The sequence below is a fragment of the Ovis canadensis genome, chromosome 6 (assembly GCF_042477335.2).
Source record: "Ovis canadensis isolate MfBH-ARS-UI-01 breed Bighorn chromosome 6, ARS-UI_OviCan_v2, whole genome shotgun sequence".
Classification (NCBI taxonomy): domain Eukaryota; kingdom Metazoa; phylum Chordata; class Mammalia; order Artiodactyla; family Bovidae; genus Ovis; species Ovis canadensis.
This window is the reverse complement of record NC_091250.1, coordinates 84767888-84791240: the sequence shown is the minus strand read 5'-3', so window position 1 is coordinate 84791240 and position 23353 is coordinate 84767888. Positions and strand designations below refer to the sequence as shown.

General features: G+C 45.7%; 1 long non-coding RNA gene and 1 other non-coding gene across 5 annotated transcripts; both read right to left on the bottom strand.

Annotated features, from left to right (window-relative positions):
* Window positions 1-7799: 7799 nt before the first annotated feature.
* On the bottom strand, window positions 7800-18720 carry LOC138442142 (uncharacterized). 4 transcript variants are annotated; one of them, XR_011257560.1, is made up of 6 exons: window positions 18637-18706; window positions 18219-18357; window positions 17728-17790; window positions 11940-13015; window positions 11079-11443; window positions 7800-10385 (listed from the first exon to the last, which is right to left on the bottom strand). It is a non-coding gene; the product is annotated as an uncharacterized lncRNA (long non-coding RNA). The 4 variants fall into 4 exon arrangements; XR_011257561.1 differs by lacking the exon at window positions 11940-13015 and having other exon boundaries at window positions 18637-18720; XR_011257562.1 differs by lacking the exon at window positions 17728-17790.
* LOC138443032 (small nucleolar RNA SNORA26) lies at window positions 10651-10772 on the bottom strand. Its single transcript, XR_011257961.1, has one exon. It is a non-coding gene; the product is annotated as a small nucleolar RNA SNORA26 (small nucleolar RNA).
* Window positions 18721-23353: the final 4633 nt, after the last annotated feature.

Genomic DNA, 23353 nt, shown 5'->3' with positions numbered 1-23353 from the left:
CTCTTCAGAAGTGAGATCAGAGAAAAGACTGGCTGAGCATTGAGAAGACGAACAGGGAAACTTGTCACTTCTCAGATCATTCCCGGAGGAGGAGAAAGGATCTGGAGTCATCTACAAGACCAAGCTGCTAAGGACATCTCAGTCATTTCCCACACGCTAGTTTCAACTGTGGCGTGCTACAGACCTGCTGGCAGGACTCATGGCCAACTGCCATTTCTTCTGTGCTTTCACCCCCTTTTCTTTTTGTAGTATCTTTTCTGCTAGGGGGTTGTGGTTATTGTGGGTTTGCCTCCACTATGAGACCATATGTTCCCAAAGTACATTTTAAGTCTGATAACTCTCATAGAGGTGGCGGTGGTGGGATTCACAGCTTTAATCTCAGCTCCAGCACTGATAAGCCATCTGACTCCTAGAACCTTAGTTTTATCATCTGAAAAAAAAATGTAGTAACAGTATATATCTTACAATGTTGTTAGGATTAAAAATAACAAATGCAAGTTTTGGGGGTATAGTATTTAGTAGATGCCCAATGGTAACTCAGAGAAGGCAATGGCACCCCACTCCAGTACTCTTGCCTGGAAAATCCACGGACGGAGGAGCCTGGTAGGCTGCAGTCCATGGGGTCGCTAAGAGTTGGACACAACTGAGCGACTTCACTTTCACGCATTGGAGAAGGAAATGGCAACCCACTCCAGTGTTCTTGCCTGGAGAATCCCAGGGACAGGGAAGTCTAGTGGGCTGCCGTCTATGGGGTCGCACAGAGTCGGACACAACTGAAGTGACTTAGCAGCAGCAGCAGCAGTAATGATAACTATCATTGGTTATTTGTCAGAGTTTATCCTAGGGGCCAGCACAGGGCATCTCACAGAGTAAGCACTCAATAAATATCTGTTGCCCCAGTGGAAATTTAGATCATGACCATAGCCCTGTGCTATCCTCATGTGTGGAAACTGGTGATAATTAAAACAGCCATCACAGTAACTATAAGACACAAGACATTGGAAAAGAAACAGCCATCAAATGCAATCAAGCATTGTGGGCAGAAATAAATACATGTAACATAAAAAGTAACACCAGAAGGACATAATAAGTACATATGTATCATTTACAAGTCAAAAGGCTCCAATGATACCATGGAATAAACAGGACAGTATGGTTTAAGGAATCCCTTACACACAGGAGCCAGATTTGACTCAGACCTTTGATTACAAGTCTGAGGGCAAATTCTCGGACACAGCTAGTAACAGTCCAGGAAAGCCCTCTGAAAGAGAATTGTGTGACCTTGGATGAGAGCAGACAATAAGCTACAGGTGATGGCGCTACAGCAGGAAACTTTCCCTATGATTTGGGGCTACATATTTTACGGTGTCTGATCACAGGAAATGTCTCCTAAAACATTAGACTCTCCCAAACCTGAAATAATATTTTCGTTGCTAAAAGTACAAGGTCAAAACAGCTGGATGTCTTACCTATCTTTGGGAAGATGCATTTTTAATTTCTTTTTTAAAAGATGTCACACAGATATCTTTGAAGAGCAGCCCAGCCATAAACTCAGGATGGCCTGTGGCTGTGAAATGAAGTATCTGGTATTGGCCTCTAGATGTCTTCTAAAGCAGTACTGTCAACAGAACTTCCTATGAGGATTTTCTATATCTGCTCTTACCAATAGGGTAGCCACTAGCCCCATAGCTATTTAAATTAAATTTAAAAAATCAGCTCACTGGTACACTATCAAGGCTCATTATAAAGCTATAGTAGTGAAGACTATGTGGTATTGGTGCAAAGATAGACAAAATCAACCTATTAAATGGAACAGAGTGGGAAATAGGTCTACACGTATGTGGTCACCTGATCTGTGACAACTGCAACTGTGGGCAAGTGATCAACTGAAAACCATGCTGGACTCACTGGATAGCCATACAGAAAAAAAGATGTCTGGATCTACCTTTATATCCGATCACTCACAGCCATCAGTTCAAAGTGGATTACTATTCTAAATGGGCAAATCAAAACAGTAAAACTTTTGGAGGAAAATAGAGAAGGAATCTTTATAACCTGGAGTAGGCAGAGATTTCTTAAAACCAGTCGCCATCAAAAATTGATACATTGGAGTATTAAAACTAAGAACGTGGGCTTTGCTGGTGTCTCTGCAGTAAAGAATCTGCCTGCCAACACACGGGACACGGGTTCAGTCCCTGGTCCAGGAAGACCTCACAAACTGCGGAGCAACTAAATCCATGTGCCGCTACTATGGAGCCTGTGCTCTAGAGCCCAGAAGTCACAGCTACGGAAGCCTCATGCCTAGAGCCTGTGCTATGCAACCAGAGAAGATGCAGCAATGAGAAACCCATGGACCATAACTACAGACAAGACCCCCCTCACTGCAACTAGAGAAAAAGCCCATATAGCCATGCAGACCCCAGCCCAGCCAATAAGTAAATAATAAGAACTCTCCCTCTCAACGGGCATCGCTAGAACAATGAGAAGGAACTCAGAATCGAAAGAGATATTTGAAACACATACACTTGACAAAGGAGGCATATTTTAAAAGTCCTCTTACTATGGATAAACTAGTATATTTACCCAATGGAATTCTACTCAGCAATAAAAGGAAATGAATTATTGACACATGAAACGACATGAAGGAATCTAAAGTACAGTAGGCTGAGTGAAAGAAGTCACAAAATAGCAGATATGTATGATTCTAGTTATATGAAATTCTGAAGCAGGTAAAGCTAATCTACTGCAGGGAAAAAATAAATCAGAACTGTGGTTTCCATCAGGAAGGTGGAAATGGAGATTGACTGGAAGGTGGCATTGAACTTGAAACTCCTTTGCTCAAAACTCAGCCAATCTACACTGAAGATTTGTGCATTTAAGTTTATATCAAAAGAAGAAACCTTAAATACTGAATTATATATATGCTGAAGTATTTAGAAGACACATATTGCTATCTGCAATCAATTTTGAAATGCAACAACATGAAGATAGATAAAGGGAAGGATAGAAATATAACAAAACAGGTTCTACAAAAAATGGGAGATCAAAGCATCAATCCTAAAGGAGATCAACCCTGAATATTCACTGAAAGGACTGATACTGAAGCTGAAGCTCCAATACTTTGGTCACTTTATGTGCGCTGGGCTGTACTTAGTCACTCAGTTGTGTCCAACTCTTTGCAACCCCATGGACTGGTGCCTGCCAGGCTCCTCTGTCCATGGGGATTCTCCAGGAAAGAATACTGGAGTAGGTTGCCATTCCCTCCTCCAGGGAATCTTCCCAACCCAGGGATCAAAACCAGGTCTCCCGCATTGCAGCCAGATTCTTTACCAACTGAACCACCAGGGAAGCCCTTGGTCACTTGATGCAAAGAGCCAACTCATTGGAAAATACCCTGATGTGGGGAAAGATTGAAGGCAGGAGGAGAAGTGGAGGACAGAGGATGAGATGGTTGGATGGTATCACCGACTCAACAGACATGAGTTTGAGCAAACTCCAGAAGATAGTGAAGGACAGGGAAGCCTGGCATGCTGCAGTCCATGGGGTCCCAAGGAGTTGGACATGACTTAGCAATTGAACAACAACAACAGAATCTGTGTGGCAGGTTTACTTGTGTTTACTGTAAAATTCCTTAATCTTTGCTATTTGAACATTTTTACAATCAAGTATTAGGAAAAAAAAAACTCAGGAAAATGGGCAAAAAATTTAAAGAAACTTCGTAAAGTTATTTCTAAATAACCAATAACCATACGACAAGGTGCTCAACTTCATTAATCCAGTTCCAGTTCAGTCCAGTCCAGTCTAGTTTGTGTCCGACTCTTTATGACCCCATGAACCACAGCACAACAGGCTTCCCTGTCCATCACCAACTCCCAGAGTTCACCCAAACCCATGTCCGTTGAGTCGGTGATGCCATCCAACCATCTCATCCTCTGTCATCCCCTTCTCCTCCTGCCCTCAATCTTCCCCAGAATCAGGGTATTTTCAAATGAGTCAGCCCTTCACATCAGGTGGCCAAAGTACTGGAGTTTCAGCTTCAACATTACTCCTTCCAATGAACACCCAGGACTGATCTCCTTTAGGAAGGACTGGCTGGATCTCCTTGCAGTCCAAGGGACTCTCAAGAGTCTTCTCCAACACCATAGTTCAAAAACATCAATTCTTCGGCACTCAGCTTTCTTTATAGTCCAACTCTCACATCCATACATGACTACTGGAAAAACCATAGCCTTGACTAGACGGATCTTTGTTGACAAAGTAATGTCTCTGCTTTTTAATATGCTGGTCATAACTTTTCTTCCAAGGAATAAGTGTCTTTTAATTTCATGGCTGCAATCACTATCTGCAGTGATTTGGGAGCCCCAAAATATAAAGTCAGCCACTGCTTCCACTGTTTCCCATCTATTTGCCATGAAGTGATGGGATTGGATGCCATGATCTTAGTTTTCTGAATGTTGAGCTTTAAGCCAAATTTTTCACTTTCCTCTTTCACTTTCATCAAGAGTCTCTTTAGTTCTTCACTTTCTGCCATAAGGGTGGTGTCATCTGCATATTTGAGGTTATTGATATTTCTCCCAGCAATCTTGATTCCAGCTTGTGCTTCCTCCAGCCCAGCGTTTCTCATGATGTATTTCAATTATCAGGGAGATGAAAATTAAAATCACAGAAAACATAATCATCACCCACCAAAATGGCCAAAATGAAAAAAGACGGGACATACTTAGCACTGACAAATATGTGGAATGACTGGAACTCTCATGTTGCTGATCAGAGTGTAAATTTGTGTAAACACTGGAAAACTGCATTAAAATGTCTACTAAATTTGAACATAGCACAACTCTGATCCAACAGTACCGTTTCTGGTTATACAGCCAACATGGCTTGTGTACTTATCTGCAGATGTGAATATTTCAATAAATAGCACTGTGTGCCAGAGAGTGGCAATAAGGAACCACAGAAGGATTTGACATTTCTGAGGCCTGAGAAGGATTTGAGAGAGACGATCAGATTTGGCTTAGGAAGATTAATCCTTGGATTTGTAGAGGATGGCAAGGAGAGGAGTTAAGAAGCCGTTTGTAGAGGTAATCCAGCAATTATGAAGTCCCAGATTAAAATAAGAGAGAGAGGGATGAAAAGGACAGAGTATAGTTCATATTTGCACAGCAAACACAGAACTTGGGCAGGTCACTAAAGTTTTCTGTGCTTCTGGTTTCTTCACTTGAAAAACCACTGACAGTACCCACTTCAGTGATGATTATTTTGATGACATAATGAATTAAGGCATGCGGGGCTGGGGGTGGTGGTTAACGATTGTTAAAAAAAAATTTAATTCTCACTGCATGCTATGCAGAGCAAGACGTAGGTTTGGAGACCATAAAGCTTGAAATACCTTAATTTGGCAAGGTCTATGGAAGCCTGTTTTCTCCCAAGCACAGGTAAAAACAGCTCCCTGCCCAGGACAAGGTCAGTTTGGGGACACAGGTTAGAAAACTGAGGTTAGGAACGAGACAAGACATGCTAGAATCTGGGCAAGAAATGATTCTAAAACGCCACGGGTGAAGAGGTGGGATTCTACTCCGGCAGCCCAAGTTCTCGCACTAGGAACTGGGGCAAGCGTAGGCGTTTCCTCTCCTGCTCCCCACCTTCTCAGCTGATAAGTGGCGCGGGAGAGTGGGAGGAGGATTCAGACAGAGACGGCGAAGTTGGCTCCGGAAAACATGCCAATGGGACGCGAACTTCCCCGTGCTTAGCCAATTGGGTGCGCGCGGAACCGCCTCCATGTGGTGATTGGCAGGCAGGCTGCGTCCCCCAGGGTTCTCGCGGCCTGTAGGGGCGTGTCAGAACTCTCGCGAGGGTGCAGGTCTTCCACCAGGTTTGGGAAACTTGGTCTCATTGCCGGTGGGTGGAGGGTGCGGTTTCTTTGTCCACCTCGGATGCCTCGGCCCCTGGTGGCCTCTGTTCGCTCGCTACCCCGAGCCGCGGGGCTTTGAGCGGCAGTGGGCGTGGTTAGGGAGTTTGACGAGCCGCAGGCAGAGAGCTGCCTGTCTCGAACCCCGGACCCGTGGCGGAGGTGAGGCTGGGCCCGGGCCGTGGGGTCGCTTAGCCGCCCGGTCTTGGGTGTTCCCTCGTGGTTCCCTGCTTTCCTCTCCGCGGGGCGGAGATTCGCTGTTGGCGCGGCTCTGCTGCCGCTTGGCGGGAGGAACCCAAGGTAGTAAAGCGCGACCTGATTGGGCCCTGCCGGGCACTGACGCTCGCTCCGTCTACTGAACGGTTTGCGGCCTCGGAAGGGATATTTGCATTAAAAATAGTGGATGAGTTTGTGGCTCTCTGGTTACCGCGCTTGAGTGCTCGCAGGACAGTGAGATAGAATGCTTAACAGGAATGAACCGCCTAGCTTAAATGGTCGGTTCTTGTTCCAGCCTGTTTCTAGTTCGTGATTACTCGGCTGCTGTACAGATAGTTAAGTGAGGGTAAGTCATCTACATTTTGAAGGTCGTCTCTAATGGAAACACTTAAAGCAGTAATGTAGATTCCTCCAGTAATGAGGTGTGTCAGTATGTATTGAATTCTTGCACTTGGCAAACAAAACAAAGTCATCTTCAAGTATTTTACACTTAATACTGAGTCTTGTGGCTAAATCTGTTTTCACTGCAGAAAAAGCACGGCCAAGAAACGGGTAAAAGGTAAATGGGGATCTCGAATACTGAGCCCTGTACATACCTGAATATTCACGTACTGTTGTGGAAAGTGGTAGAAAATAGCAAATGTTGAGGTTCGACCTCCTGGTATATACTCAAAAGAACTGAAAGCAGATTGTAGACAACAGCATCCATTCTCTTGTTATGCATTTGGCCTATTTATACAACGTTTCAGCTGACCACACTGCTTTCTAGGTTGCCAGCTAATTTTGTGAGTAGATGACAATGTTTTTCAACCATAAAAACGAATCATTATTTAGAGCAAAACTTTTGTATTAAGCTTTGTATAAAGCTAAGTGTAAATCTGCGAGACCCTTGAAATGTTAAATATAACTTATGGTGAAGAAGTACTGTCAAGAGCAAGCCTCTGACTAGCATAAAAGGCTTGAAGGCAGATATAAAACCCAGGACGATGCAAGGATATTGCAGTTACCCATATTACACATGAACAGTTGAGGGTCAGGAATTTTGCTGAAAGTCAATTTAAGAAAAAAGAAATGAGTTAAGAAGCTAAATTAATAGACTCATCCTGAAAGGAAACGTGCACCTGAGGGAAGTTCCTAGCAAACTCTGTTGTGGGCAATGATCCTGGAGGAAGTCTAACCAAAATAGGGCTGCACCAGAATTAGGGAATGCCAAGTTGCTTCAGTTGCGTTCAACTCTGTGCTACCCCATGGACTGTAGCCTGCCTGGCTCCTGTCCTTGGGGATTCTCCAGGCAATACTGGAGTGGGTTGCCATGCCCTCCTCCAGATCTTCCCAACCCAGGGATGGAACTGACATCTCCCACATTGCAGATGGATCCTTTACCTTCTGAGCCTCCAGGGAATCAGGGAATAAGGCCAGAGATAATGGGAATATCTCAAAGAGTCGCCACTTTTAGGCAGAAATATTCACTTTTAATAATGAAGCTTTTTTGCTGTGGCAAGTATTAAAAATAGGTATTCAAATCTGTCAGCAAGAAAGGAATGGTGGGGAGTTTTTTATACTTTCACTCTATTCAGGTCTGCAACTTGCTATGGTGAGTTTTGATCCTAACTTCTTGAAAGGAATGAGATTCAAAAGGCATTACTGTGAATGACAACATGTAAACAACACACGATCTTTTCAATAATGTTTTATTTATTGACTGTGATAGCCCCACAAGAATACTGAAATTCAGTAAGTTTTTTATTCAGAAACTTGGGTCTGCCCATCTATTACCAATCTCTAGCATGAAGCTGCCATTATTCAGTATCAATACTTGTTGCAACCTGTGTGCTGTTGCTTAAGTCACTCAGTCGTGTCTGGCTCTGCAACCACATGGACTGTAGAATTTTAAAGAACAAATTTCTGGTTATTTAAAAAAAATTTGGAAAACCAATGTATGAACAGGACTGTACGGGTTGCAGCTGCTTCCTGGGAGAGGGGGAAATCTGTGGCAGACACCTGTCTGTCCAGCCCAAGTGACTCCTCAAGGGACAGAGAGCCACCAGCAGGGCTCAGTGGAGTGAAGCTTCTTGTGCAACCAGTGGTTACCCTTGGAAACTTTGCTAGTGCCCTCAGACTTTCATCTAGGCCTTTAGTCTACCAAATACCGTTTCCACCAAAATGCTAACTAGTTACAGGCCTATACACCAGAGGCCGTCAAGGACCAGTTGCAATTACATACCCTGATGTGCTTTGTTCACAATACCCAGAATAGGTCTTGGCCCACAGCAGGTACTCTATTTTTTTAATGAACATTAAAGCCAGCATCTTAGTACCATATGAATATCAAGTATCAGTGTTTTCATTTTGATCTAAATTACGGTGACCATACAGTATTATAAAAATGATCCTATAGCACTACTAAGTACCTACTACTTACCAGGAAGTTAGATGTACTATGTATAAACTCCAGTAACTATCATCAACTTAAGAGTTAGACTCGACTTAGCGACTAAACCACCACCAAAGATAAAGAAATTGAAGTTAAGAACTGGTCAATCTAGGCTCCACTCCTAAGTAAGCCACTTACTTCATGTGATTTATAAGACAATTCAACCCAACTAGCAATAGTATTATAAATGATATTGCTCCTTGTACTATAGTCACCATGGTTTTAAGGCTAAGTATTTGAGAACTTATGCCAGGTATTTAGTCAGACCCCAGGAATATGGTAGAAACCAAGATGGGTTTTATTGGCAGGGGCAGGTAGGCAAGCTCACAAGAAACTACAAAATGTGCTTCCAAGTATAAGGGCATTACAAGGTGTTACAGAAATCCAGAATAAGAGCACTGGGGAGGGAAGATAGCACTTAATAGAAACGTGGGAAAGTATATAGATGGCAGGGGGCATGGTAGGTTAAGTGATAGCATTCCGAGGTCTTACAGGCCAGAAAGCAAGCTGCCATCTTAGAATGGTCTCAAATATCCACCCTAGCCCTGCACACAAACTTAAGGCCACTTCTCTGCAGCTTCACTTTGCTTTCCCCACAAACCTTTAAACACATCCCTCCCCAGGGCCTTGGCACTTGCTTTCCCTCTACCTGAAATCCTCTTCATCAAAATATGTACAGTTGACCTTTGTATAATAAAGGAATTAATCTGAATAATTTATAGATGGCCCTCTGCATCCACAAATTCAACCATGTAGTAATGTATTTACTACTGAAAATACCTGTGAATAAGGGGACCCATGAAGTTCAAATCCATGTTACTCAAAGGTTGACTGTAACAACCATGTTACCCTCTGCAGCCCTTTCAGGTCCTCTGTAGTTAGTCTCAGCCAGCTCTATCTGAAATCATGTCCTCCACTCACAGTGCATACACACGCCTTTCCTATTTCTCTCGTCTTCTCCCTCTAGCAATTATGCTTTTACAACATATTTGTTGAATTTCCTATATTAGGAGGCTAGATTTTACAGAATATGGAATATTAAAAAAATGAAGTTTACAGAGGCTAAAACAATGTTTTAAGAGTGAGTCCTAGGTGAACACCTTTAAGATTTCTGGAAAATGAGGTATTTGCGAACATTCAGTGCTGATCAAGAGGAAGAATTCCTAGCTCCTACTGGGCTGTTAATTTTGCTACACTGACATTTCTTCCCATATGAAAACTTTCCCATCACCTCCAATACTTTCAGAATTGTAACAATCTGGCATCACTGTGTCCTTTAAACTCCTTCTTACAGCTCACTGTGCTACATTCATCAGCAACATTTAACATGCTGAAGAATGGCCCCTTTGTGCCAAATTTCGACATATATTCTTAGTAAGTCTCTAATCCTAACTCCCTCCCCGAATGGCCTAATCTCTATTTGAATACTTCTGCTGTTACACAAGGACACTAAATCTCAAGAGAGATACATGACTTTCCATAGTTTACATTGCCAAAAAGGTACATATGAGGCTCCTTGTTTAGGGCTATGCATGTGATGGAATATTAATTCACTACCTGAACTATTGCTTCATCACTATTGCTATTGTAATTTTACACTACCCACTTCATAAAGCTGGGAGAATTAAACCACCAGCTTTATCCCACTGACCCAACTCCTATGCCAGTGCAGATCCATAGCTGCTACAAGTTATGTGAGAATGGGTGGCCTCGTTAGACACACTTGGGTGTTATACACTGCAGAGTGATATAGTTGGTGTATGTCAGTTAAAATACCAGCATCAGAGAGCATTCTGGCTTCAATGGCTTGTACCTGTAGTTTTCAACCTAAAAAAATAAATGTTTTAAAATTACCTTTTTGAATAGAAAATTTGCACACGTGTTCCATCATCTAGATCTTTTTCCACCATCAGAGGCAACCAAAGTACCCAAACTGCCTTGTATTTTTGAATACACTAGATGGGACCCCCAGAGGAATCTAAAAATCAGGCCCTGAAAGTACTGTCAAACTGAAGGTCAAGTTTAAATTTAATGACCTTGGTATTAACTATACACATGATACTAAGTGCTATGACTTAAAATCTTCTGGTTCAGTTGTGACTCCAGACAGGATCCAGAGAGGAGTTCTAAAATCTCTTCTCTGGGTTTTATGGAGACTTTCTTTACCCTCCTGTGTTAGCCTCTTAAGGCACTGCATCAGCCTTAATAGGGCACTGGAAAGGGCAATCTGGGTTTCTCACAGGGTTCTCTACAATTTCCTGCACTCCTCTTGATAATATCCGTGGACATCAGCAGTTTCTTTAGCCGAGTCCAAAAACCCACTAGAAGCAGCTGTTCTGCTGGGTGAGGCCAGTAAACGTCCATTTCTTTTAACATTAAGGAAGAGCCTGATCCAAGCCTTTGCATGGAGCTTGGGAACCCTCTGGTCACCATCAGCCACATGCTCGGGCCTGGGTCATCTTACTTTCACTCAAAGACAGGGTTGTAAGGAATAGGCGGGGAGTTTTGGGTGATATTTACCTGAGATGGCATTTGCAGTTGAGCAGGGGGCGGAAAGTTCCAGGCTGATGCAATCTGCCTGGAGTAGTGGAGTGGGGCAAAGTTCAGTTGTCTTCCGTGAAGTCAGGGAAGGGCCCTTGAGGTAGTTATCTTCTTTTCCTAGGCCTGAGGCCTCCATTACAGACCCTGAAGTCATAAAAGGATGGGAAAAGGGCGCCGTATCTCTCTGGCTACTTCCTGCTGGATAGGGGCGATGGTTTTAGGGTCTGGAACAGAGGATCTTTCTACAGCCGAGGGTTTCCTTTTGCCGACATTAAGGTGAGGCTCTCAACAAGAATGGTCTTTGACTTGGTCTTGAGATGGCCCGAATCCGGTCTTGGAGAAACCTTTGAAAGAGATTGAAGAAACAGGGGCCAAATAAGAGGAGTAAGATAAGAAGTACTAGTGGTTCCAAGAAAGGGAGCAACCAAGGGAGGGCCAGTTGGAACACGCTTCTGGGAGTGGAAAGCTTTTGTAACTCTTTTTTGTGGCCTTTTGATTCTGTCTCTAAGTTCTCTGACCCTACCCTGGACTATGCCTGTTTCGTTAACAAAAGAGCAGTAGTCTTCTCCCAGGAAAAGGCAGATCCGTCCCTTTTCTATGGTGAGAAGGTCCAGGGCTCGTCTATTTTGTAGGGCCACAGAAGCCAATGAGTTAATTTGCCTTTGGACTGCAACAAAGGACTCCACCACCTGTTGCATATTCCTAAGTTCCTGGGACAGTTTGCAGTAGAAATGGGCTGAGGTCGAGATGCCCCCAATCCCAGTGCCCAGAGCTGCCGCTATGCCAGTCCCGATCAGGAGGCGGGCCATGATAGCCGTTTTTCCTGTGGGAATGTCTCACCTGGAGATCAGCTACTTGTTCTCTCTTTTAGATGCTAAGACCTGGGGTCAGAAAGACCAAGATGCAAGGTCCAAGGGTTGGGGGGAAGGCATGAGTATCCCGCACTGGGATGTGTAGTGAGTGTTCTAGAAGAATTGGAATGAGTTAAGGAGGATAAGGTGTCAGTTGTCAGAAGGATTTAGGAGGGGCCGTAATTGGGAAAGGTGGTCTGGGCGTCTATCGGGCCCAGGAGTTGCGTGATTGGGAGATTAGTTTTCTTATAACCTGTTCTTGGTTCTTTTTACGCTGTTCATCTTGTGCCCCTCCTCCATCTGAGTACCCCCAGTGGGTAGTGGGATAGAAACATATGTCTTCTCCATTTGGCTTATAGCAGGTGTTCACGGCACTCCCTGTCTTCTGTACTTTAACAGTGAGTAGGGATTTGGACTTTCCCGCCCCGATGTTCATGGTGCATGGTTTAGGGGCCGTGTTATAACATGAGGAATGGACATAGGAATGAATTTCATTGCAAGGGCAGGAACTAGCCAGAAGGCTGGGGAGCATAGCAAGGATAAGGAACAGGGGAGTCATGGGTCTGGTAGTCAGACAATGTGGAGGAAATAGAATCCGAGGAGTAAAATACAGTAGCTGACAGCGTAGGCGGCACCGACGAAGAGACGGAGGATGGGTGACCAGTTTAGAGGGGAGACAGTTGTTAGGCTTATTTCAAGGGCTAAGGTTAAGAGTACAGTTATGATTAGAGAGATGGGGAGAGGCCAATCCGGCAAGAGGTGGAAGGCCCCAAATCCGTGGTAGCTTGAATCTGGGAAAGACGAATCAGGATGTAGATTGATGTAGAGGATGAGAGTAAAGAAATAAATTTCGTCTGGAGTTAGGTTGTAAAAGGTTCCCTTAAGCCACAGTTGAGACACTAGTGTGGTCAGGTCTTTGAAGGAGGTTCCTGCCAGGGCACTGGTCCAGAGGTCTTGTAGTAGTCAGGTCAGGAACAGCTGTGGATTGTGAGTGTCCAGGTCATTCAGTGTCTTCTTGGATGATCGACAGAGGTTGTCGCCGGGTGATTTTTAAGGAGGTGGGCCCTGTGAGGGAGACCAGTGCAAGATTGGGGTCAACCCGTTTTAGGCTAAGAGGCATTCCCAGAAAGTGACCTTTTTGAGCTTAGCTGCAGTCGGGGTAAGGGGGATGATTTTGAACGCTCCCTGCTACTTTGGGGTTAGGTCACCCTGGGGATCTTCAGACAGATAGACCATGTCCCCAATTTGTAGAGGGGGTGAGGGGGCTTGGGGATTAGGAGCGGGCAAGCTGTGGTTGACCTATTTCCGGGGGGCACTGTGGAGTTAGTTCTGCTAGCAGAGGGGAGTACAGGGAGTTTGGTATGGGAGGAGTTTTAGGGGGAAGTCCGGGAGGGTTTATGGGTCTTCTGTAGGTAACTTCAAAGGGGCTTAGCCCAATGGGGTTTTCTAGGCAAAGCTCGTACTTTTAGGAGAATCACTGGTGATAGTTTAGTCCAATCTAGACGCACCTCGAGGGATAATTCGGTTGAGTTTCTTTACTTATCCTGTTCATCCTTTCTACCTTCCCTGAGAACCAGGGACAATATGGAATGTGAAATTTCCAGGGGATGTGTAAGAACTGGACAAGTTGTTGGGTGACCTTAGACATGAATTCTGGGCCATTATCAGACTATAGAGATGAAGGCAAGGCAAACTTGGGGATGATTTCTGTGAGGAGGGCCTGGGCCGCAGTGTGGGCTGTTTCTGGTGGGAAATGCTTCTACCCATCCCGAAAAGGTGTCTACAGGACCAGCAGGTACTGACTCTCCGAACTGGGGGCATATGAGTAGAGTCTGTCTGCTCCTCTTGTGCTGGGAGACTGCCACGCATCTGATGGGTTGGAAAAGATGTAGGTTTAAGGTTGGAATTGAGATTAGTTCGTTGACTTATCTGACAGGAATGGGTAAGGTCATCTAAATATTTTTGGTCAGCAGTAGATATGGGGAAGTGGTTGTGGAAGACCTGTTGGAGTACCTTGGACGAAGGATGTAACAGTGAGTGTAGATAGGAGGGAATTTCTCTGGTGGTGGGAAGCTCGGATGGAGTCAGGGCTAAAATGACAGGGGACTGGAGGGAGGGATGGGACAGGGCTACCTCTTGCCTTTTGATCTGCGACACTGTTGTAGGTTGATATGAGACTTCCCTTTTGATATCCCCTACAGTGGAGGATGGAAGCTGTCTGGTAAGAGTGCGGCCTCTAGAAGTTTGTAGATCAGGTCAGAATTAATAATGGGGGATCCCTTCTGGGTGTGGAACCCTCCTTCCCTCCGTATCAGGATGTTTGAGTGACTGTTATGGCATATTTGGAGTCTGTGTAGATGCTAACTCTTAGATGCTTAGCCAGGGTCAAAGCTTTGGTGAGGGCTACTAGTTCTGCCTGTTGGGAGGTGGTGTGAGGTGGCACAGGTGAGGTGTCAAGTATCTGTGTCTCGTGGTTGTGATGAAGGTTTCCCTGGATGACGGCATATCCTGCCGCAAAGGGTGGGGATTTTTGAGAGCTGCCGTCAGTGACCCAGTATGGGGTGTTAGGGTCTAAGACGGGCTGATCTGTCAAGTGTTGGAAGGGATTTTGAGACTGCAGTGATATAGGGGAAGGTCTGCTGTAGAGGCATGGGTAATAAACTGGCAGGGTTAAGGAGAGCACACGGAGAGAACGAGAGCTGCGGATTGAGAAAAAAGGCACGCAGAGTCTGTATCCTGGAAGAGCAAAGGGAGTAAAGCCTGGTATGAGAGTAGGTCTTGGAGGGTGTGTAGAGAGCAGACTGTCAGGGGGGCACGTCTAGAGAATTTGTTTGCTTCTGGAACCAGGGCGGCGATGGCAGCCATGGCTTGTATGCAGGGAGCCCACCCCTTGGTCACCAGGTCAAGTTGTTTCGATAAATAGGCTATAGGAGTCCAGGTGTCTCCAGCCTGCTGGCACAGAAGCCCCAGGGCCTGTCCTTGACTGGAATGGGCAAAGAGAAAAAACTGTCTGGTATAATTTGGTAGGTGGGAAGTTGGCACTCAGAGGAGGCTCTCAGTGAGCTGGTGAATGGCAGAGGCCAGTGAGGAGGGGTCAAAGAGAGGTTCATCTAGGGACTCTTTGGTCACCTCATAAAGTGGCTTTGCAATAAGAAATTGGGGATCCAGATACAGAAAAAGTTTAGGAGGCTGAGGAAAGACATGAGGTTCTGTTTTGTTTTTGGAGGCAGGCAGTCAATTTAAGGCCTGGATTCTGTCTGGAGGAATGATTCTCCGTTGGTAGGATAGGGAGGGTCCCAGGTAAGTGATGTTTGTTTGGGCTATCTGGGCCTTGGATCAGGACACCCGATAACCCCAGAACCCCAGGGCCCCAAGGAATTTGGCAAAGCTTTCAGGACTACTGGGAGTGCTGGTGTGATGGTCTCATTGATTTTTCGTAGGTCTTGGACCAGTCTCCCAAGAGCTTGGTCTCCTTTTTACTGCCAGAATGGGGGTGTTGTGTGGTGAATGGGTAGGAATTAAGATGGAGGCTTAAAGAAGACAGTCAATGATAGGCTTAAGTCCCTTGTGGGCCTCCAGAGTGAGAGAGTACTGTTGCTGGACGATTATAGCTGAGGGGTCCTTTACGGTGATGTGGACTGGGGTATGTTTGGCTATGGATGGGTGACCAGTATCCCAGACTCAGGGGTCTATGGCGGATAGGTCTAGGGAAGGTCAGGAGTAGGGGATTCGGAGGGTCCAGGTGCCATCTGCATGTAGAACAGAGACCGCATTGAGAGGGCGTATGGTAATAGACACCCCTAATTTGGGTAACAAATCTCTCCCTAGGAGCACCATGGGGCACCGAGGCATTATGAGAAATGAGTGTTCGAGGGTCAAGTTTCCAAATTGTCAGAGTAATGGGAGGCTGATTCTTGGGCTTAGGGCGACTCCAGAGACCCCCTTGATTGTGAGCTCTGAGTTTGGGGTTGGGCCAGAGTAGGAGATCAAGAGAGAGAAGGCAGCTCCAGTGTCTACTATGAAGGAGACCTTTCTCCCAGCCACTATCCCGTCCACCCTGAGTTCTGAGCTCGTGTCCAGGACGCGGGCCAGGGTGGGAGGTGGGGGGCTGGAACCTGGTTTCCATCATTGGATCAACTCTCACAGGGTCGGGCTGGAGTTTTGGGGAGAGCTGGGGACCTTCCCAGGGGTGGCAGGGCATCCCTGGGGGCAGTCCACCTTCCAGTGTCCCCACTGGCCTCAGTTCAGGCACGCCTTGGTGTGGGTCGGTGGGTTTGGGCATGCCTTTGACCAGTGTCCCAACTGGTTACAGGGTCCGGGCTGGGGGGGTTGGGGAGGGGGACGGTTTAAGCCCCAGTGTGGGATGACGTGGGCTGGGCTGATCTCTTCCCTTAACTGCTGCTGCCAAAAAGGTATATTTAGCCTTTCTCAGTCTTTTTCTCTTATAGCCTCCTCCTATTATTGAAAACCTTGAAGGCTACTTCTAGAAGGTCCCTTTGGGGAGATCTTGGGGCCCCTCTCTAGTTGTCGAAGTTTGCGTTTAATGTCAGGGGCGGACTGATATTGAGGTTGTTATACTTTTGGACTGCCTCTGTGAGGCGCACCAACAAGGCTGAATTTTCGTCCGCCCCTTGGGTGATTTATCAGAATTGACATGGATGAGCATTTTTCTGCATGCCCTGTAGGAGGCAAATGACCATATGATCGAGTCCCCTGAAGCCTGGGTCACTGGGCTGGTATATCCAGTGAGGTTCTAGTTGAGGCACCACCTCATCAGCAGCTGGGCTGGCCCAGCTTGCCAGATACGGTCTTTTTCATCTGGATTGAGAGTGGCATTTAGGATATAATATATGTCACTCCATGTGAAGGTTATAGGCCTGGGTAAGCCTCAGGAACTCTTTTCTGTACCTGGTACAGTTTTCAGAAAATGATCCTAACTTTTCTTCTATCTGGCTCATGTCTGACAATGAAAATGACACGTGGATTCGGGTGGGGCCTTCTGGTCCTGCCACTCTCAGGGGAAACGTGTTGGGTACATGATTGTGTGGCATGGTGGTTGGGAAGGGGGGAGGAGGGACTGGGGGAATGGGGTCATGGGGATGAGAAAGGCTCAGGAGAGGTTTCAGAGTCAGTAGGTGAGTTCAGTGAGGGGGAAGGGGGGGGTTGATGGTGTGGCTGGTAGGGAGGGGGCTCATCTGCAGGGTCGAACTCTAGGGGTGCGTAATGTCACTCGCAGCTGGTTGAAGCAGAAGGGTCCTTTTGTTTGGGAGGCAAGGTGCACAGAAGGACCTCATGCAACAGGATTTGCATAGGGAGGGCCTGCTCTGAAGGGCCCAAAAGGCTTGGGCATGTGGGACCTCTGACCACTTGCCATTTTACGAAGTTGGTAAGATCTTGACGAATGTAAAAGTCAAATGTGCCAAATTCAGGCCAGCGGTTTTGACTGTCTGATTAGTCCTAAGGCCAGATCTGCATACAGAGCTGCTCTAAGCAGCTAGCCTTGCGTAACAGTAAGGGTGGTGTGGGATTTTTGAGGACGCAGGCCAGAGGGGAATCTTTTGGGATAGATTGGCCAGACCCAATGATTGGGAGGCAAGCAGAGGCTCCTATTCTGAGTTTGGGTCGTCACTCGTAGTCACAAGAGTTATGAGAAGAGACCTCAGTATCAAGGCGGAGTGGCCCCCACCGTCGGTTACAGGGTGGCCTTAGGCCAGGGGTCCCCAGGACCAGAGAGGACAGTATACCAGGGTACCTCTAGAACACTATCCGGATCTTACCTTAATGTAGGGGTCGGAGTGAGTGCAATGTTGGGTGCGGAGCGGTCGAATGGCCAGAGTTCCCTGTTCCGGAGATCGTCAGAGAGAGAGAGAGAGGAAAGAGAGAGGAGAGATGAGAGTGGAGAGAGACACGAGTGCCTCGCCCATTCCGGGGTTTCAGCACCAAAAATATGAAAGCGATAGTTCGGAAGGAGGCAAAGAATAAAGGAAAACGACCTCAACGAAGACAGGTTACCTTTATTCAGGCAAGGAGGGGGGACAAGTGGCCTAACGACCAGGCTGAGCGCGCGAAGGATCAAGGAGGCTGCGTTTGGGTGGGGGGTGGGTTGCGGAAGTGACACGGGAAGATTTAGGCGGGGCGTTTGGGTAATCTTTAGCTGAGATGACATTTGCGATTGAGCAGGGGGCGGGAAGGTCTGGACAGCGCGGGGAAGTCCCGGGCTCATGCCATTATCTTTTTCTAGGCCCGAGGACTCCTTCAAGGGTCATACCTGCGCTTAGTACTCAGGCCGCTGCAGCCGGCAGTAGCTGGAGATAAACTCCCCAGGCCCACGGTTGGTTCAAGATCCGCTGTAGCCGCCGCACTCTTGGTGGGGCCCGACCCCGCTACAAAGTAGCCGCGGCTGCACCCTGGGGAAGCAAAGCGGAAACTTGTTACCGCGCCCGGGTCCGCCAGCCTGGAAGCCTCCTGGCGACTCGGCGCGGCGCAATGTGCCTCGAGCGGCCCCGGGACGGGCACCGCCGCCCGTCCCTCCCAGGCCGCCGAGGGCTGCTCTACCCCTGCGTTCTGGCCGCCGAGAGCAGTGGAGCTCCGGGCGGGCAAAGCTCGAGGGGACGAGGGGCGAGCCCAGCCCTACCCGGCCCGCAGGCCGGCCGGATGCCCTCCCCGCCGCACCGACCTGCACTCACCGCTCAATTCAGCAAGACTGAGGCCGGTGCGCGCGTGCTGCGCCGAGACGATACAAGCGGGGCAGGGCGGGGCGCGAGTAGGGCATCCGGGGCGGGACGGTCGGGGGTAGGGCGGTCCGGGCAGCCAATCCCGGGAATTCTCCGGACGTGGGCGGTGCGGGCCTGGCCAGGCGGTCTCTGGCTAGACCGGATGCTGCAGGTCTTTCTGTGCCGGGAGGACTAGGCAAACCTCCGCAGAGCGTTCTACTCAGGTGCTCTAGGAGTCTTGCGGCCTTCCTAGGCCTTGGTGCTCGTGAATCTGGTTCTCTCGGCCAAGTGTCTTCCTCTGGACTGCCCTTAGAAGGCTCTGGCTGACCCAGAGATTCCCCTTCCCGTAGCTACGCTTGTTCTGTTTGTGTCCTGCAAAACTGTAAACTTAGAGGCCAGAGCCTCGTCGTCTTGAACAAGCTCACTCCATGGTCCCTCCTAAACGTGGAGGACCAGCCTTTCCTCATGCTTTCTGTTCACTCATTCTCAGTGTTCAATAAGTAAATTTGGTTGGGGAGTGTTGGTGGTGAATGGGGGCGGGTGGGCAAAGAGGCACTATAAACCTTTCCTAGGTGACAGGTCTCAAACTTGGCAATTAACTGGAATAAAATTGGAGTATATAAAATGAGAACTTATATTACTGTTCTAAGAGTTTATCATCTGTTAAATTTAATTCTCAAAATATTTTTAATCATCCCCACATTATAGGTGGAGAAACCCAGATAAGTCCAGTAACTTTCCGAAGTCACAGAGCAGCAAACAAGTGGTGGATCTGGGATTTGAATGCATTTTGAAGGCAGAGCCCCTCAAAACACCTTGCTACATTGCTCTCCCCAGGCGGGTGCAGTGGGTGGGAAGGAAAACAAATGGCCTAGGTTTGAATGGCTGACCAAGGTAGGCATCTCCAGTGGAGCTGGGGGTCTGCGGGCACAGAGAACAGCTTGTGATAGAGCCCTGAGATAGAATGGAAAGCTCTTGACCTGTTAATTGGAAGGACTGATGTTGAAGCTGAAACTCCAATATTTTGGCCACCTGATGCAAAGAACTGACTCATTTGAAAAGACCCTGATGTTGGGAAAGATTGAAGGCAGGAGGAGAAGGGGACAACAGAGGATGAGATGGTTGGATGGCATCACCGACTCAATGGACATGAGTTTGGGTAAACTTTGGGAGTTGGTGATGAACAGGGAGGCCTGGCATGCTGCGGTTCATGGGGTCCCAGAGTCGGACACGACTGAGCGACCGAACTGACCTGTTAAGGACCCCAAAGTGCAAATAGAACTTAAGGATGTAGGAGTACCGTGGCCTGAGAAAAGCATGGGGCCACACCATGCAGGAGCCCCTGGCAGACTTTGTGTTTTATGCTGAGAACAAATGAAAATCTGTTCAAGCATTTTGTTTTTTATTAATTTCTTTTATTGGGGTATAGTTGATTTACAGTGTTAGTTTCTGTTGTATACCAAAGTGAATCGGTTGTACATAGATTGACTCTTTTTTAGATTCGTTTCCCATAGAGGTCCATAGAGAATATTGAGTGGAGTTCCCTGTGCTATGCAGTAGGCTATTGTGCCACTGCACGCGTGCTAAGTTGCTTCAGTCATGTCCATCCCTTCAACCCTGTGGACTGCAGCCCACCAGCCTCCTCTGTCGTTGGGATCTTCCAAGCAACAATACTGACTTAAGTAGATTGCTGTGCTCTCCTCCAGGGGTTCTTCCTGACCCAGGAATTGAACCTGTGTCTCTTATGTCTCCTGCATTGGCCAATTGCACTTTCTAAAAATGGCCAATTGCCTGCGCTTTCTAAGCAGCCCTCAAGTCCTCCAGACAAAAAAAAAAAAAAAAAAAAAATGCTAGGAAGTGATCTGGGAACAGTTTAACACTGCTTTCTCCACTCTCCTTGGGATGGAATATATATCACATGCTCTTTTATACTGTCTTGCACAGAAATACATAAATCACAGTATCTTCCTCAGACCTTTTTAAATCTACTTTTTCCCCTTCAATGTTGAAAAGTCATAATAAACCTGAAACCTTCTTAGTCCCTTCATTATATTTGTGTCATAAAGCTCACAGTTGATGTCAGAAAAGAGACTTCCATGTATAAAGAAAGATGTCGAAAGTATGTTAAAGTAAGATGGATTTAACGAGCAACTTGAAAATGAGCTGCAGTGTATTTCTTTGTAATTTTTTGTGCTTATATTGATATTTATTTATAATTTTTAAAATAATTTATTGTTGTTCATTCATTTGTTTATTCACTGTTTTACATCTCATTTTAGCCCAAGAAGAATGTAGTTTACAAGAATATATTACAATTCTATTTTTAAAACACAGTGAGAAAATTGGATTGCAAGGAAAATAAGATAAAGTCTGGGGCTGGTACAGAAAATATAACCCATGAAGCTCTGTTGACTTGCTGGAAAAAGGCCAAAAATTTTGCTCTGAGCTGCCTAACAGTCAATTCAAAAACCAGAAAATGGAAACAAATCAGACGCTCAAGAGAAGCATAAAGATTCCTGAAGAAAATTTCCCCCATGGATCTTCATAAAGAGGGCACTGCAACCAACTTCCTCAGTATCAAAAACCTAAAAAAATATAATTCACGTGTTCAAGATTTTTGACCCCCGGGCAGACAGTTTCCTAGTCAAGGTGATTCCACATGCTTAAATTTACTTAAAATAATTATTTTCTTCTAAGTCCTAATTATCATGTGATAGGAGGGTTATCAGGCCACATGCATCTGAGAACAAAATTGCACCTGCTTTTGAAGCAGATAGGCCACATTCTGTAACACTGAAATCAGTGATCAAAAATAGGTAGTATGATCCCAAAGAAAGACATGGTAATTTGGGTTAATTCCCTGATCAAAGATTCATCATTAAGTTGTGTGTGTGTGTGTGTGTGTGTGTGTGTACAGTAGTAGATTTTTAAGACAACTAAATCTCTAACAACATTATAGAATTACGAAGTTCTCAACAATAAAATCTTTTTTTAATTAAAAAAATTTTTTTATTTATTTTAATTGGAGGCTAATTACTTTACAATACTGTGGTGGTTTTTGCCATACATTGACATCAATCAGCCACCTGTGTACATGTGTCCCCCTCATCCTGAACACCCCTCCCAGCTCCCTCCCCACCCCATCCCTCTAGGTTGTCCCAGAGCACCAGCTTTGAGTGCCCTGCTTCATGCATCAAACTACACTGGTCATCTATTTTATATTGATAATATACCTGTTTCAATGCTATTCTCTCAAATCATCCCACCCTCGCCTTCTCCCACAGAATTTAAAAGTCTGCTCTTTACATCTGTGTCTCTTTTGCTGTCTTGCATATAGGATCATTGTTACTGTCTTTCTAGATTCCATATATATGCATTAATATATTGAATTGGTGTTTCTCTTTCTGACTTCACTCTGTATAATAGGTTCCAGTTTCATCCACCTCATTAGAACTGACTCAAATGCATTCCTTTTTTTTTTTGCATTAAAAATGTTTTTTAAAATATAAATTTATTTATTTTAATTGGAGGTTAATTACTTTACAATATTGTATTGGTTTTGCCATACATCAACATGAATCCGCCGCAGGTATACACGTGTTCCCCATCCTGAACCCCCCTCCCTCCTCCCTCCCCGTACCATCCCTCTGGGTCATCCCAGTGCACCAGCCCCAAGCATCCAGTATCATGCATCGAACCTGGACTGGCGATTCATTTCATATATGATATACATGTTTCAATGCCATTCTCCCAAATCATCCCACCCTCTCCCTCTCCCACAGAGTCCAAATCAAATGCATTCTTTATAGCTGAGTGATATTCTATTGTGTGTCTGTACCACAGCTTTCTTATCCATTCATCTGCTGATGGACATCTAGGTTGCTTCCATATCCTAGCTATAGTAAACAGTGCTGCGATGAACCTGAGGTACATGTGTCTGTTTCAATTCTGGTTTCCTCGGTGTGTATGCCCAGCAGTGGGATTGCTGGGTCATAAGGCAGTTCTATTTCCAGTTTTTTAAGGAATCTCTACACTGTTCTCCATAGTGGCTGTACTAGTTTGCATTCCCACCAATAGTATAAGAGGGTTTCCTTTTCTCCACGCCCTCTCCAGCATTTATCAACAATAAAATCTTAAGTCCAGAACAGCACATCAAAGTACAAATTTATTTTGATGTGAAGTCAGTTCATTGTTTAGAGTAAATATCAACTAAATATTTATTTAATAAGAATTTTATCCCCTGAGAACTTAAAGTGACTTTTGAGGAAAGAATTAGAATGGCTTTTCTCTTTTTAAAAAAATAGCCAAAGAACTTTGAGCTCAATTCCTTTCCAGTGTGTCCATTAATTTTTCTGAGTATATGGAATTATTCTCAATTCTCCCTCTAATCTTTTCCTGTTGAAAAGCTAAAAAGTTAAGAATCTGCCTCTAATATTTGCCCTTCAGTCTCACTCTAACACTGCAGGTACCATTGAAATTTTTGGAATCAAAACAAAATCATCAAGAAGCCCTGAGTTCCTTCATTCTTAAATCTTATCATGCTGCTAAGTTGCTTCAGTCGTGTCCAACTCTGTGCGACCCCATAGATGGCAGCCCACCAGGCTCTGCCGTCCCTGGGATTCTCCAGGCAAGAACACTGGAGTGGGTTGCCATTTCCTTCTCCATAAAAATTTCCAAATATAGAAGGGAG